The 13,918-nt window shown below is 27.6% G+C and overlaps 1 protein-coding gene across 2 annotated transcripts in view; it reads left to right on the forward strand.

The window, feature by feature from the left end:
• LOC147801945 (uncharacterized) overlaps window positions 1-13,918 on the forward strand; it is a 75,163-nt gene that overhangs the window by 43,428 nt on the left and 17,817 nt on the right. Inside the window, exons 9-12 of one of the 2 annotated variants that reach the window (XM_087154602.1) lie at window positions 1,602-1,731; window positions 2,697-2,813; window positions 5,407-5,591; window positions 8,629-8,685. The gene's annotated coding sequence lies outside the window, so the exon portion shown is untranslated. Of the gene's footprint in view, window positions 1-1,601; window positions 1,732-2,696; window positions 2,814-5,406; window positions 5,592-8,628; window positions 8,686-13,918 lie in introns of those variants that run through there. The other variant, XM_087154603.1, reaches the window with a different exon arrangement.

Consider the following 13,918-nt stretch of genomic DNA (forward strand, 5'->3'; position numbering starts at 1 on the left):
ACTGGAGAAGGCCAAGGCCCATCCTGGGCTGTCGAGCCAGTGAGGAAGGAAGGGATATCCCTGTTAAACTAGAATGCCACATAAAATTCTCCCATGGTTGCTAAACAAATATAGAAACCTTTGATTTCTATGGGGACTATGGGACTGTGCAATTTAAGAAAAGCAAAGATTGTGCTGGACATGCAAGAAGGGGCTAAGATATTTGCTGCTGTTTTTAAATTCTGTCTGTGGGCTGAATCCATTTATGTCTCAAGTTTGTTCCGATGCAAGTTGGTGGTAATTTTTTTCTATTTTGACAAAATGAGTTAAAATGTTTTTGTATTTTTAAATAAAATTCTCCAAAAATTAGTTGGTTATAATTTAATAATAATAGATTTTATATTGCACTCTTTTTCTGAAATCTTTTGTACTCCCATTCAAAGAAATCTATAAATTATTTTTTCTCAGCAAACCAACCAATCACACATTTTTTTACAATCACTAACAGCAATGTTTGTCGACAAATTGTTGCATTAATGCTAATTTTTTCTATTTCATTTTAACCTTTTATTACATATTTTAATTTTTAAAAAAAGGTTCTTTTTAGAACAAACTATTTATTAATATTTAATTTTACTGTTTTGTTGGTAAATATTTGATTTTTGATTCAAAATTCGAATTGTACAGTTATCACAATATCGAAAGTTCGTAAATGTTGCTTGTATTCCAGAGATGATATTTCCAAAACTATGCCTCTTTTTACCCTAAAAAGCTGATAATGACTAAGTAATATATTGGAAACATATTAAATGATGTATAAACATAATTTTTTTTTTTTTATTCATATGTGTTTAGTCGGAGGAAGGAGAATGAAACTTAGTGTTTTAGTTGTGTGCTGTACAAGATTCTAATTGTTGAAACATAAAAACAATTAACTATGCTAAGCGCTAAACTAAAAAACTGTGTGTTTACATTGGAATTCTCTAAATGTCTAAATTTCAAGTAAGAAAAAAAATCAAAAAAGTATAAAATTAAGGAATTTTATCTTTTTTTTTCCTATAGTATATAGAACAAAAAATTAGACAATTTCACATTTGTAACATTTATTTTTGTATACTGAATCTCTTAAAATAATAATGCTAATTCAAAACAACATTATATAACTATTAACTGGAAATTTTAAGATTTTTACCTGGAAAACATGGAAAAATCAGGGAAATTTGAAATCTGATTTGAGTGGCCATCCTGGTTCCTATCTATTACTTTATTTTTTTTTTATCTCTCTAACTAGTACCTAATATGATTTGGGCTAAAAATATGTAAATTAAAATAAATAGAAAAATGTGTCTACAGATTTTAACAAAAGGGCATTTTATTACACTTTTTGGAAAAAAATTCATGAATCTAAAAATAGATTTATACTAAAAAATATGCATATGATGTCTTATTTATTGCATATTATAAAATCAATGAAATTTTGCATGTTTCTTGGCCTTAATTTCACTATAAAATAAAATAGGCAGAGTAACCCAGGTCAGGGGGAAGATACTGTACGAAGGTAACTTTGGCGATTTAGCACACGGTCGATCACTTCACTAAAACAAATTTCCACAATTACTTAGGAAAACTGTGAAAAGAAACGGAGGTTACCCACAAGATAGCCAGATCTATCACAGATGGAGATTCATAGTGTTCGATTGATGTCAGATGAAGAAAATGAAGGGTTGATGTACAACAGACTGTAGTGCTAAGGTAGAAGTGCTGAAATATCTTTAGTAAAATATCATGTTAACTACTAAGGATGCTTTTGTTTCTTTAAAGAAAACATTTAATAATTTTAAAAATTCGTACCAAATAAAAATTCCTCTTCCAAATTCGAATTTCCTCCCTCGAAATTTTCTTCCAAACCTCGTTAACGCAAAATTGGCGGGACTATCATAATTATTTATGTTAACCAAATTTCATTCTATCCGATACATTATGAAAACAATTTATTATGTACTATTAATACATATCATGTACTACGCTTATGTACCAAACAATTTAAAATAAGCTTAAAAATTTTAATAACTTTATCTAACTATTTTACTTATTTGCCCATCTGCTACTCCTAACAAATGTGGATAATGGAAATAGCATTCCTCAAAATGAATAATTGGCACATTATGCACATGCTTCTTATCAGTGTTGTGACCTTTCATGTAAAGCGATATTTAGCAAGAAATTTTCATGTCAAATATTCTGTAAAACACAATAATTTATTGCTGACTCATGGGACCAAACATATATTTCATGTGAAGCGATATTTCACCCTAAGTGATTTCGAATCAATGAGGTTTGACAGTATTTCCTTTTTTTCATATGACAAAACTTTGATATTTATACCTTTTTCGTTCATGTGGGAAATGATAAACACAAAAGAATAACAGATATTGTAATCAACATATTTACAACTAACTTCATAACTACCCTTGGAAATTTTCTTAAGTTCTACTTTAGAACAGAGAATTCCTTTTTTGATTCTAGTTACTGTTTTACCTTTTGCCAGGCGATGTATTCATGTCATGATGTCTTATAGTAATTATCGCTTGTCTTGATGATATTTCTTGATTTTATTCATTAAGCATCAAAAATATATCGTAACTGGTTTTATATATTTACTTTATATATTATATTTAAAAGTATAAGTTTTATATATTATATTCAAAACTTATTAGCCTGAGCAATTTCAAGAAGATTTGCTCCTGACACTGCTGCACCTACTCCATCACTTACAGCTAAAGAATGGCTGAATGGAAAAAACAGAAATCCTATTCTGATATCCATGTCTGTAGGTATGGTAATAGTCATTGTATGTTTCGTAATGATCTAGGTAAAAAAAAAAAATAATAAACTGCATAGCTGCCAGCTTTCATGAAAACATTGGAAGATTCCTAACTTTTGGGGAAATCTTTTATGCTCATAGAAAATATTCAAGTCTTACAAACTTTTGAATTATTTTTTTTAACAATATCAAAAAATTTTAGAAATTTTTTTTATTTTAAATATTACTACAAATTCTGCATTACATTTTCATTCAGTTGAGTTTTAGTAATCAAGCATTCAGATGCATTTTTGAAGCAACAGATTTAAAATACCACTTAATTAGAGTGAGCATATTTTTTGTTTCTTCTATCTAAGAGAAAATTGTCTGCATGTATGTAGTGTATATAAAATCTTAGTGCTGTTAGAATTTTAATGTTGTCTGAATTTTAAACTCATTTTTGGTTTACTTTGAAATAAAAAGGAAAAGCCCCTAGTTACTCCAAAATGTTTCCTTTTATTTCATATATTATGCCTTATGAAAAATCTTTTTTTTTTTTTTAATTTTGTAAAAAGAGTGATAAAACCTGCAGAAGTAAATTATTAAATTATACTTACATTATTAAATTATACTTATATATAGGTATTTTGTGTAAAAAAAATATAAATTGTGTTTTCAAAACACAAGAAAACAAATCTATATATCATAATCTCTATGTATCTTCAATTTCATTGAAGATATTTAACGAAACTATTGGCAAAAAAATATCTAAATTCACAATTGTAAATATTTTGTAATTTCAAAAATGCATTTTTGAAATGTTTCAAAGTACTCATTCACTTTTTCAATGATAATATAATTAAAAAAAAAAAAGAAAACTAATGAACTTTTCTGGAATACAATTGATTAACTTCCAGAATTTAAAAGAACACATCTATGTAAATAGCATGTTGATTTCTCTCTGTTCATTAGTTATGGATTAAGAGCATGTGTAATGAAATATTCTTGCTGCATTTAGTATTATTATAAGCCCTTAAAGGTGCTTTTTTTTGGTGTTTGTAAGAAGTGCTTAGTTTTCTATCTTTTAAAAGAATTTTTTTTCCTTGCCGTGTCAATTTAAATTCTAAATCTTCATGCAAAATACAAAAAATGCTTGATTTCCACAATTTTCTCTGCAATTTTTCTTATCACAATCATGTAAAGTTTTTTAAAAGTTTTTGAATTTTATTGATTTTATGTTTATAAATTAAGAACTTTAAACAATTGAAAATTTTTTTATTAGTACACAGATCCTAATTATGATTTTTCTTTTGGAGAGTGATTAAAAATATTTTTTGAGTGCTAAAAAAGTACTTAAAAGGTGCTTATTTTGTGTTGAAAAATATGGCTGAGCACCCTGTTATTACAGTTTGGTCTCCTTTAAAAAAAAACTTATTTACAGTCTTTTCCCCTGATTCTAGTTAGTAACAAAAGCCTTGTATTTGAAGGCAATACTGTTTAATATAGCATCTGCATCTTATTTTACAACTCAGTTTCTTTCTTATTAAAAAAAAATATGTAAATTTTCTGCACTGTCTAAAATTTCTTAAAATGTGAAGATACCATATTTTTGTAAATATTGCTAGTTACATATTCAGCCTATATTTTTGACTAATTGTCCCTCATTGATTATTAAGATCACGGACAAAACTTAAAACTAATAAAATAAGAGCATTCTCATTAACCTGTAACATTACCTACCACATTATTAGTGTATTACTTCATGTTTTCTTCTTATTTTTAAGATTATTTCCAAATTTTTTTTTTCTTTTTAGTTGGGTTTAACAATAAAAAAAACGGCTTTTTGTAGCAATTCAGAAAACCGGAAAAATCAGTTATCCGGAATAGCGATCGTCCCGACCGTTCAGGATAATCGGTTCTCTATGGTATTAATTTTTAACTACTAAGTATATTTGATTTTGTACTAAACATTTGATTTTTGCAATGAAAAAAAAGTTTGATAATTTATGTACCCAAATCATCAAAATAACTTATAAGTTAAAAGGTGGAAGAAAAGTTGTGTGAAACTGCTGAAGTCTTGGGTTGTGTAGTTGATTAATTGAGCTGCAAGTTCTGAATTTGTTTGTTCTTTATTTTTCACCCTGATATCATGAATTACTCCATACATGAATAAAACTTTTGATCTCGGTGTATTCCTTAAATCAGTATGTATTAATATTTGTTTGAATTGCCATTTTGATTTGCAGTCTCTTTTACTGCTTAAAATAACTAACTAACAGAAAACCAGTTTATTTATTTTAGTGCAAGTAAAGAAATTCCCGATTTCAACCAACAACTAGTTTTAAAGGGACCAATTTAGCAAAGTTGTGTCTATTTAGAAGCAACACAACTTTGCATAGCTTGACAGTTTGCTTAGCTAGAAGTTGCTAGAAGCTGGCTAGAAGTTGCTGTTGCTAGAAGCAAAGGTTTGAAGTGGTACCTACGGAAATTAAAATAATGGGCAGTTTTTCACAAAATATCTATTTTATTAATTAAAAAAAAATAAAGATCGTTCATTGTTTACAGCTGTATTACTTTGCTGAATATTGTTTACAGCTGTATTACTTTGTTTAAATTTTATTCAGGGTACTTTATGAAGGAAAGGAGAAAGTCATGGCTCACAGTGAAGTGGTCCTAAATACACAAGGTGGTCATTTAGCAAATGTAAATAATAGTGGTTCAAAAACTTTTTACATATCGGAGGGCAGCTGAAAATGATCCCTGCAATCAACTAGTTGTTACTGATATGTGTATCATATTAGCATATAAGGTAATTTATCTTAGCTTCTTCTATTGTCTCTTTTTAATGAGCTTCCAATATCAGTTTAAACACATTACTAAAAAATTTTTAATAATAGCTTTTTATTGTGTTAAAAGGTTTTTTTTCCTGCAGATTTATTTTAAAAAATTTAGAAGGTAACGGCATGAAAGGTCTTTAAAATAATGGTGGTTTGTTTGTTCAGACCTCTGAAATCTGTTTCAAACTAACATTAAGGCTGCATTTTTAAAAGCTCATTCACAATGTTTTTTTTTTTTTTTTTTTTTTTTTTTGCTAATAACAATTTCTTTATTATTTTTTAAATTTTTTTAAAATTGCTGCTGTGAGTATGCAACAGTTATTCTTGACTGTTAGGTTAAATTTGATCTATCTTTAGCCAGCTCCATCTATGCTTATTCTGAATATAAAAGAAAGCATCAATATGGAGAAAAGCCACAGTTTTGGGAAAACGAAAAGTATTTATGCTCTAATTTTTTAATATTTAAAAACTCCAATGCTGCATTACCTTAGCTCATAAAATTTGCAAAATATGAGAGTAAGGCATTTGTTTGGATAATTTTTATGTGGGTGGGAAAATGACGCTAAATTGGCAATTTTTAAAAAGTATGCCAACTTTTAAAATATTTAAGTTATTTGTCTGTTCTAGAGCTTTTTTAATTTTTCGCAGCAAGATGGCACATGTAGTTTAAAATTATAGGTTTGGTTCAAGTGCGAGACACTTAAAGTTTGAATTTTTTTTTGGGGGGGGGGGGGAGGGAGTTTAAAAAAAACATTTGCCAGTTAAAAAATTATCCCTTGACCAGCTGACCATTGTGGTCAATAGACTGTAACGAGATGGTATACTAATTTAGTTTGGTGTTTTTCTCCTGTGTTGCTCTCATAAAATAACATACTTATTCATGATTGTGAATGTTATATATTCTCTTTAGTTAATAATCTAAATTCACTTTAATAACTTTTTTTTATTAATATTTAATATAATGATCTAGAGTAAATGTTTAATTTTTAACCTGCTTATTAAATTTTTTATTATTATAAAATTTTGCTTTATATAATGCTAAATTTCATTGCCTCATTTGCAGTTTTTATTATTAGTTTATAAAATCTGCCTATGTAGTTTATTAAATTTATTTTATTCAATAAATGAATAAGTGTTAGATGGTGTATTTTTAATTTTTATTTATCTATTTTTGATTTAATAGATGCATGTGAGTGAATCTGAAAATATGTACATAATCATGAAATCTTTGTTATTAGGCCAGTGACTATTTTTCTACTATTGCCATAATTTTCTTTTATTAATATTAACAATGAAGATTTGATGTATTTATCTATCTAGCATTTTCTTTGGTATTAGGTTGAGTTAATAATAACTTCTGCATAGAAAATTGAAAGTGCATGCTAATAGAGGTGAATTCTGTCAAAAGGGTATACTTGAACCTTTTTCGAAATCCAATGAATTAAAAATTAGGTCTTTTAATAGTTTGAATATATCTATTTTATTATTCTCTCCCACTAAGGTCATCCAATTATATTTTCTTTTACTTTTTATTCGAAATTTTTTAGTAGTATTGTTGAATTAGTATAAATATCTCTTAAACGGTGAGAATATAGTGAAATTGCATATGATTTTGCTTTATCAAAGTGTAAGTAATCTGCAAGTAATGCCTACAAAGCTAGATGAATGAAGGCATTAAGCTAGTAAAAGAAACATGAAAACAAAATAACTAGCAACCTTAAAAAGCAACACCAATTACCCACTAAGCACTTGCGATAGTCTTCGATTAAGAGTCATGGTGGCTCAGAGGATAGATGTTTGCCTTCCAATCAGGTGAACCTTATTCGAATCTCAGCAACAGCTAGTCAATGCGAATTCTGCACCCGGCTCGCACCTACCATAGTGCCGACGTAAAATATCCTCAGTGTTAGCCAGGTCATGGGTTAGAGTCCCTTCGCCGTCAGGCTAACCATGGTAGGTTTTTATAGCTTTCCTGCCCATGTAACGCAAATGCGGGTTAGTTTCATCTAAAAGTCCTCCACGAAGGCAAATTTCTCCCAATCCTGGTCCCCTTGTCTTCTGGATTGGGTTCAAAATTACAATGATACTTAGTTGAATATTAGTAGCCATAAACCTAAAAATTGGGTTGGCTATTCGTCAACGGTTATAAATTTAAAATAAAATCTTTGATTAAGTTGCTATAATGGGTCTGTGTGTACCTCTTTTTGGTTTGATTGAGGCACTGATGCCACACCTCTTTCCTTGTGTTGGATAAAATTGGGACAGATCCTTTGCTTACCAAAATCTTTGTAAATGAACTGCCATTGTTAATTCTGAATCTCCTCATAGGCAGTCGTTCAACAGCATCAGTCGCTAATGCTTGATATTAATGATTGTCACATATGCTTTATATATAATGGTATGTTACACATGTTTATTGCCAAATCAAATTTCCTTTGTCATAATCCTAGCATGGTTTATTTCCCTTCCTGTAAACATTTAAACCAATTAAAAGCAATTTTTCTATTATTAGACATCATTTTGGTGCACCTGGACCAACATTGCATAATCTACATTTTCTGAGGCTGTTAACCAATAAATGTTTTCATATTTATATTTATTCACTGTTAATTTCAATTTTATGTAAGATTTCTCGAACAAGCAGGTCAACCACTCCTGTCAGGCTAATCTAATCTTTGCTTTTAGCCATTCCCCACAGATATAATGCTGCATCTTAAGTTATGTTGCTTTACTTTATTTCTTAACCATCCACCAAACCATTTAGACTCAACCTGTATTAAAGAAACATACTGAGAAACCATGTTGTGAAAATTAATGTGTGTATAATTATAAATTGAAATTAGTACATTTTATCAGAATTTCCATAATTTAAATTGAAGTAAATTTGAATTATTTATGTTTTAATGCCATGAGAACATTAATGTTGTAAAAGGATAAATTTTTTATTTCCCCCCCTAAATTTGTATGTTTAACATTAAAAAAATTATTGAAAATTAAATTATTTTTTAGAATGAAAATCCACCTTATGCATTTTGTAAAATCAACAGAAATTTAAATAAAGGAGTGGTAAGTATCTTTTTTTTCTCCAATGGTGTGAAATACTATACGATATATGTTAACTACTACTTTTACTAAGTTATTACTTTTTAGTGACTTGTGATTGAAATTATCTTCATAACTTACCTTTCAGAATATTTGCTTTCTTGAGCTGACATGACCCTAAAGCATATTTGTCATCTTTTTATTTAGTTTATTTCTTTTTTTCTCCCTTCCTTTTTATTATAATTTATAAGACCCTTTTTTGTTGTTTGTTTTTGTTTTGTTACCTTGCCAGGATTGCGACTCCATGTTGAAAATAAGGAAAAGTTGGAAAATACAGGGAATTTAAAAATCATCTACAGTACCCTTCCAAATTATTAGGGACACTTAAAATTTCTAAAAAATTGTCATTTTTCAAAGTGTCATAACTTTTTCAAAAATGAATTAATTTTCATAAAAATTTCTGGATATCATAATCAGGTCTTCTACTTTCACCTAAAAATTGCTAATTTAATTTATCTCAATTTTTTTGCAAAATATTGCACATTTGAACAAAGAAATTTTTTTTAAAAAAAAAATGTCAAATCTGACAAGTTGCTACTTTGTAACAAAATTTTTTGCATGAAAATTATTATTTACACATTAAAGTACAAGTCATTAACTTTAAAACGAGCTAAAGTAAATGACTTTACGATTTTGTTTGACCGAGATATGAGATTTTGAAAATCTTTTTGTCATTTATAGTGAAAACGAAATTATTGCGTATTTGAAAATTATTTAGTATTATTTTTTCGCAACTTTCTTATTCGGATTAATTAAGTTTTTTATTTAAAACATTATTACAAACAAGAACATTATTTATAAATTTGCAATAACAATTTTAAAAAACGACTCAAGAAATTTTTAAGAAATTTAGCTTAATTTTGCCACCTATTTTTATACAAAATTTAAACTTTTCTCATCTGTGATAATTATAAACTTATGCGAACCTTACGCAACAAATAAATAATTGATAGCTAACAAATTCTTAATCGAAAATAGTTAATAGGTTGATCTCTTTAAGCTGAAGAATAAATACTAAATAAATTTTCGAATTCACAATAATTTCGTTTTCACTATAAATGACAAAAAATTTTCAAAATCTCATATCTCAGTCAAAAAAAATCATAAAGTCATTTACTTTACCGCGTTTTAAAGTTAATGAATTGTACTTTAATGTGTAAAAAATAATATTTATGCAAAAAATTTTGTTACAAAGTAGCAATTTGTCAGACTTGACATTTTTTAAAAAAAAAAATTGCTTTGTTCAAATGTGCAAATTTTTGCAAAAAATTTAGATAAATTAAATTAGTAATTTTTATGTGAAAGTAGAAGACTTGAACGTGATATCCTGAAATTTTTATGAAAATTTATTCATTTTTGAAAAAGTTATGACACTTTGAGAAATGAAAATTTTTTAGAGATTTTAAGTGTCCCTAATAATTTGGACAACTGCAACAAATTCATTGCCTTGGATACTTTAAACAAGAATTTGAAGTTACTTTACTTTTCCACTAAATACTTACTTCTTTTAACTATCTTCATAAGGATAATGATGTTCTTTTAACTTTCTTACAGATGATATTCATACGATGAAATTCTATTTAGCTATGCAGATTTATACTTTCTATGGCGTTAAAATTCAGGATTTTTAAATTCTTTAACATAAAAATCATAACTTTAACTTTAAAACTTTATTTTATTTACGTTTAAGCATCAACATTGATTTTAGAAATCCATTATTTGTTTTCACACAGTTTTAAAACATGCATAGAATATTTTTGAAGTAGCATCAATTTTTATTTTGCTATTATTCGTATAACTATAACTTGTAAAAAAAGTTATTTTTTCTTTATCATTTGAAACTTTAAATATTTTATTAAATGCATGGTTAAAAATTACCTGTCTATTTTTTGTTAAAAAATAATTCCATTTATACAAAAATAAAAACTAGCAGGCTTTACCCTTTTCTTACTCCGCTCACCAACTCCCGTAATTGCTTATCATTCATTCATCATTGATTTTTTTCTTAATATATACTTCCTTAAGCTGCAATATTTTTCACTTTTCACAAAACACAGAGCGCAAGCTTATAAAATAAATTTCTTATGACAATTGATAAATAGTCAATATTTGAAGCAAAAAAAAGAAAAAAACTTTAAGAAAGATATAACAAATGAGTATTTAAATTTGCAATTGCTTTCGAACATATTGGAATTTCAAAACAAAATTCTTGTTAAGTTTACACATAAATCCACTATTTCAGCAAATTAAATGTTAACCAAGTTACCTTTCAGCTAACTACACGAAGAAAAAGTTTTGCTTAAATTACCGCATTCTATGATAATAAATTTTTTTCAAAACGAAACCATAACTCTGTTAATAAAACCAAGTATTTAAACCAAGTATTTTGTAATTTTTTTGTTAAAATGATAGCAGTTTACCGGATACTCTAGCTTTCAAAATTATAGCTCTTATAACCTCACATTTGGTAAAAAATATAAAACTGAATAATAAATTTTTCTGAACAAATGATTTTCATACAGTGCTCTAAACTATCATGGTGAAGTTACGAAATTTTACCACATTTATCGCATTTCAACTCATATTATAAAATCTAAATTTTTTGTTATTTTTACCGAAAACATTACTAAACCACTTCGTTACAAAAATACTAGGCTTTTTGGTGTTCCCTACAGCCAGAAATAAAGTAAGTTTTACAATATTTTGGTAGTTTTGATTAAATTTTCTTTTCTAGCAAACATATCAGCCAATCGTAGTATTATTTATTAACAATTAATAATTTTCGAGTTAATTACCGAAATCTAAATTTTCTCTACAACTCATCATAATTTCAAATAATAAATCTTATCGTTTTTGCTCAGTGAAACAAAATGAATATAACGTGAAAAGAAACAGAAGGAGAAAAAAAAAGGTGCGTAAAAGGCAATAATAAAATTGCAATTAATTTTCGAACAAATTTGAATACCGGTATTAAGTTCATGAACAAAATTAGCCTTTTCACCGCGTAAAATTTCAAATTAGTATTTGCATTTCTGTGTTCTGCAGAGTACAGTATTTTTTTATACCAGATTTTGCAGATAACAATTTCCAAACTAATAATAGAAAAGTCATTTTTCTATTCCATTGCACTCCCTGTCCATTTTTTTTATAATCCTTTGTAATTTTATTTTATAACTGTCGTTGAACAGCCGACCCGAATTTGAGCTTATAACTATCAATGTTCAACTTTGTATCCTTGTAATTTTGAATCTAATCCAAAAAATAAGAGAACTCCTGTACAAAAGTGTAGGGAGGGAATTGCCTTCATGGAGAACTTTTTCTTGGAACTGCATCCTATTTCCATGGCATGGTGAGGAAAACCACGAAAACCTTCCACGGTTAGCAAGACGAAAATGGGACTCTAATCCACAATGCGTCTGTTACTTGGAATATTTTATGTCAGCCGGGTACGAAATTCGTGTCAACCAGCAATTCTTGGGATTCAAATCCTCAAAACTCATTAGTAGGCTAGCGTTCTTTCCCCTGAGCCACCACCGCTTATCCTTCGTAATTTGAAGCTTTTAAATATTATACTTTTTGTACAGCAAAGCAAAGTGTGCGGAGGGGATCTTCGCTTAGGACTTTTTTATTTAGAGAGAAACGTATTATAGTAAATATTTCTTTCAGGATTCAGCCCGCTGCTTATGAATTTTTTCATATGAAAAATTAAATAAAAATGCAATATATTAATAATTTTTTTTCAGAATATTTTTCTAATTAAAAAGATGAAATCCTGTTTAGAAGTATCTGAGTAAATATACTAAAAAATAGACATATAAATGCATGAATTATAAAAGATCCAACATTTTACACATTTATGTCTAGATGGAAAATTTAAATTATACTAATTTTTGAAGTTGCGAAATAAGAAGACTTAACATTTTTATTACCATTAATTTTCTTCCTTTTTTTAATAATTTATTAACAGTGTCATAACTTCTGCCTGAAGAAAAGTTATTAAAAATTTCTTTACTTAGTAAAAAAAATTCTAACAAGAGATTTTAAAGTAATCCTACTTAAAAATTATTACTATAAAGAAAAAAAAAAATACTATGATAAAATGTTAAATAATAATAATGATCAGCATCATTAGCAAAGAAGTAAAAAATGAAATGGATGTTTAGGGGAGCTTCATTCAAAGTAAAAGTATAAGAAAATGAAACAAAGTGCCGAAAAAGCCCAAGGCTTCTCAAGAACTACCACCAACAGGGAGGGATGAAAAACCCATAACCGGACATCATTAATTTTCCTTTTTACCCTACAGAAAGGGGATCTACAGCTGCACCCCATCAACAGCTCGTCCCTATTTAAAAAAATTTCAAATTCTTATTCTAAAACAAACGCATGTACTTCTTCTAGTAATCAATATTTAAATATCATGACGGACACACTAATATACATACAAATTTTTTTTCTTCCTAAAATTGCATTGATTCTTATGATTCTCATTTTGACATTACATTATAATAATACATACTGATTAATTCATATTGATACATAAAAAACTTAATATTTTTAGATGTGCAGAAAAAGAGATCTAGTTCTTACCACATACAAAAGTGTTTGAACTACAAGTTACTAATTTTAGAGCATTCATTCCTAAAAATATTTTAATTATTATAATTTTATGATTGACCAGTCTGGGCAACGAGGAGGCAGTGGGTAAAATTTGCATCTGTTTTTATATAAATAATTTGAAATAATGTTTACATTCAAGTTTTTTGAACAATCTATGATTTACTAGACTTGTCAATAAGAACTCCAATAAAAATGTATCATTAAAGCTTGGAAACATTCTCAGCAATAACAATGTTATTTGTTTTACAGTAATTGTTTAAGAGTTAACCTAAATATGTTTCCTATGAAGTCACTTAATTCTTTTCCTTCTTCAGTATTCATATTTATATAAGAAATGATGCTAAGACAAAGGACAGTAATTATGTATAAATTAACCATACAGGAATATAAAAACACTTTAAGGTAATTTCAAGTAAAAATATTAAAATTTATCCCTGATGAAAAGAAAAAAATTCATTGTGGGAAACAATCAACTACAAGTATAAGAAGATAAAAAATTATAGCCTGATTTGATCTTTGTGCGTTGCTTTTTTATTAATGCTTATGTTAACCTGATTTTTTTCTTTTCTTTTGACTCTTA

The sequence above is a fragment of the Parasteatoda tepidariorum genome, chromosome 11 (assembly GCF_982258835.1).
Source record: "Parasteatoda tepidariorum strain Cologne lab strain chromosome 11, Ptep-v5.0, whole genome shotgun sequence".
Lineage (NCBI taxonomy): Eukaryota > Metazoa > Arthropoda > Arachnida > Araneae > Theridiidae > Parasteatoda > Parasteatoda tepidariorum.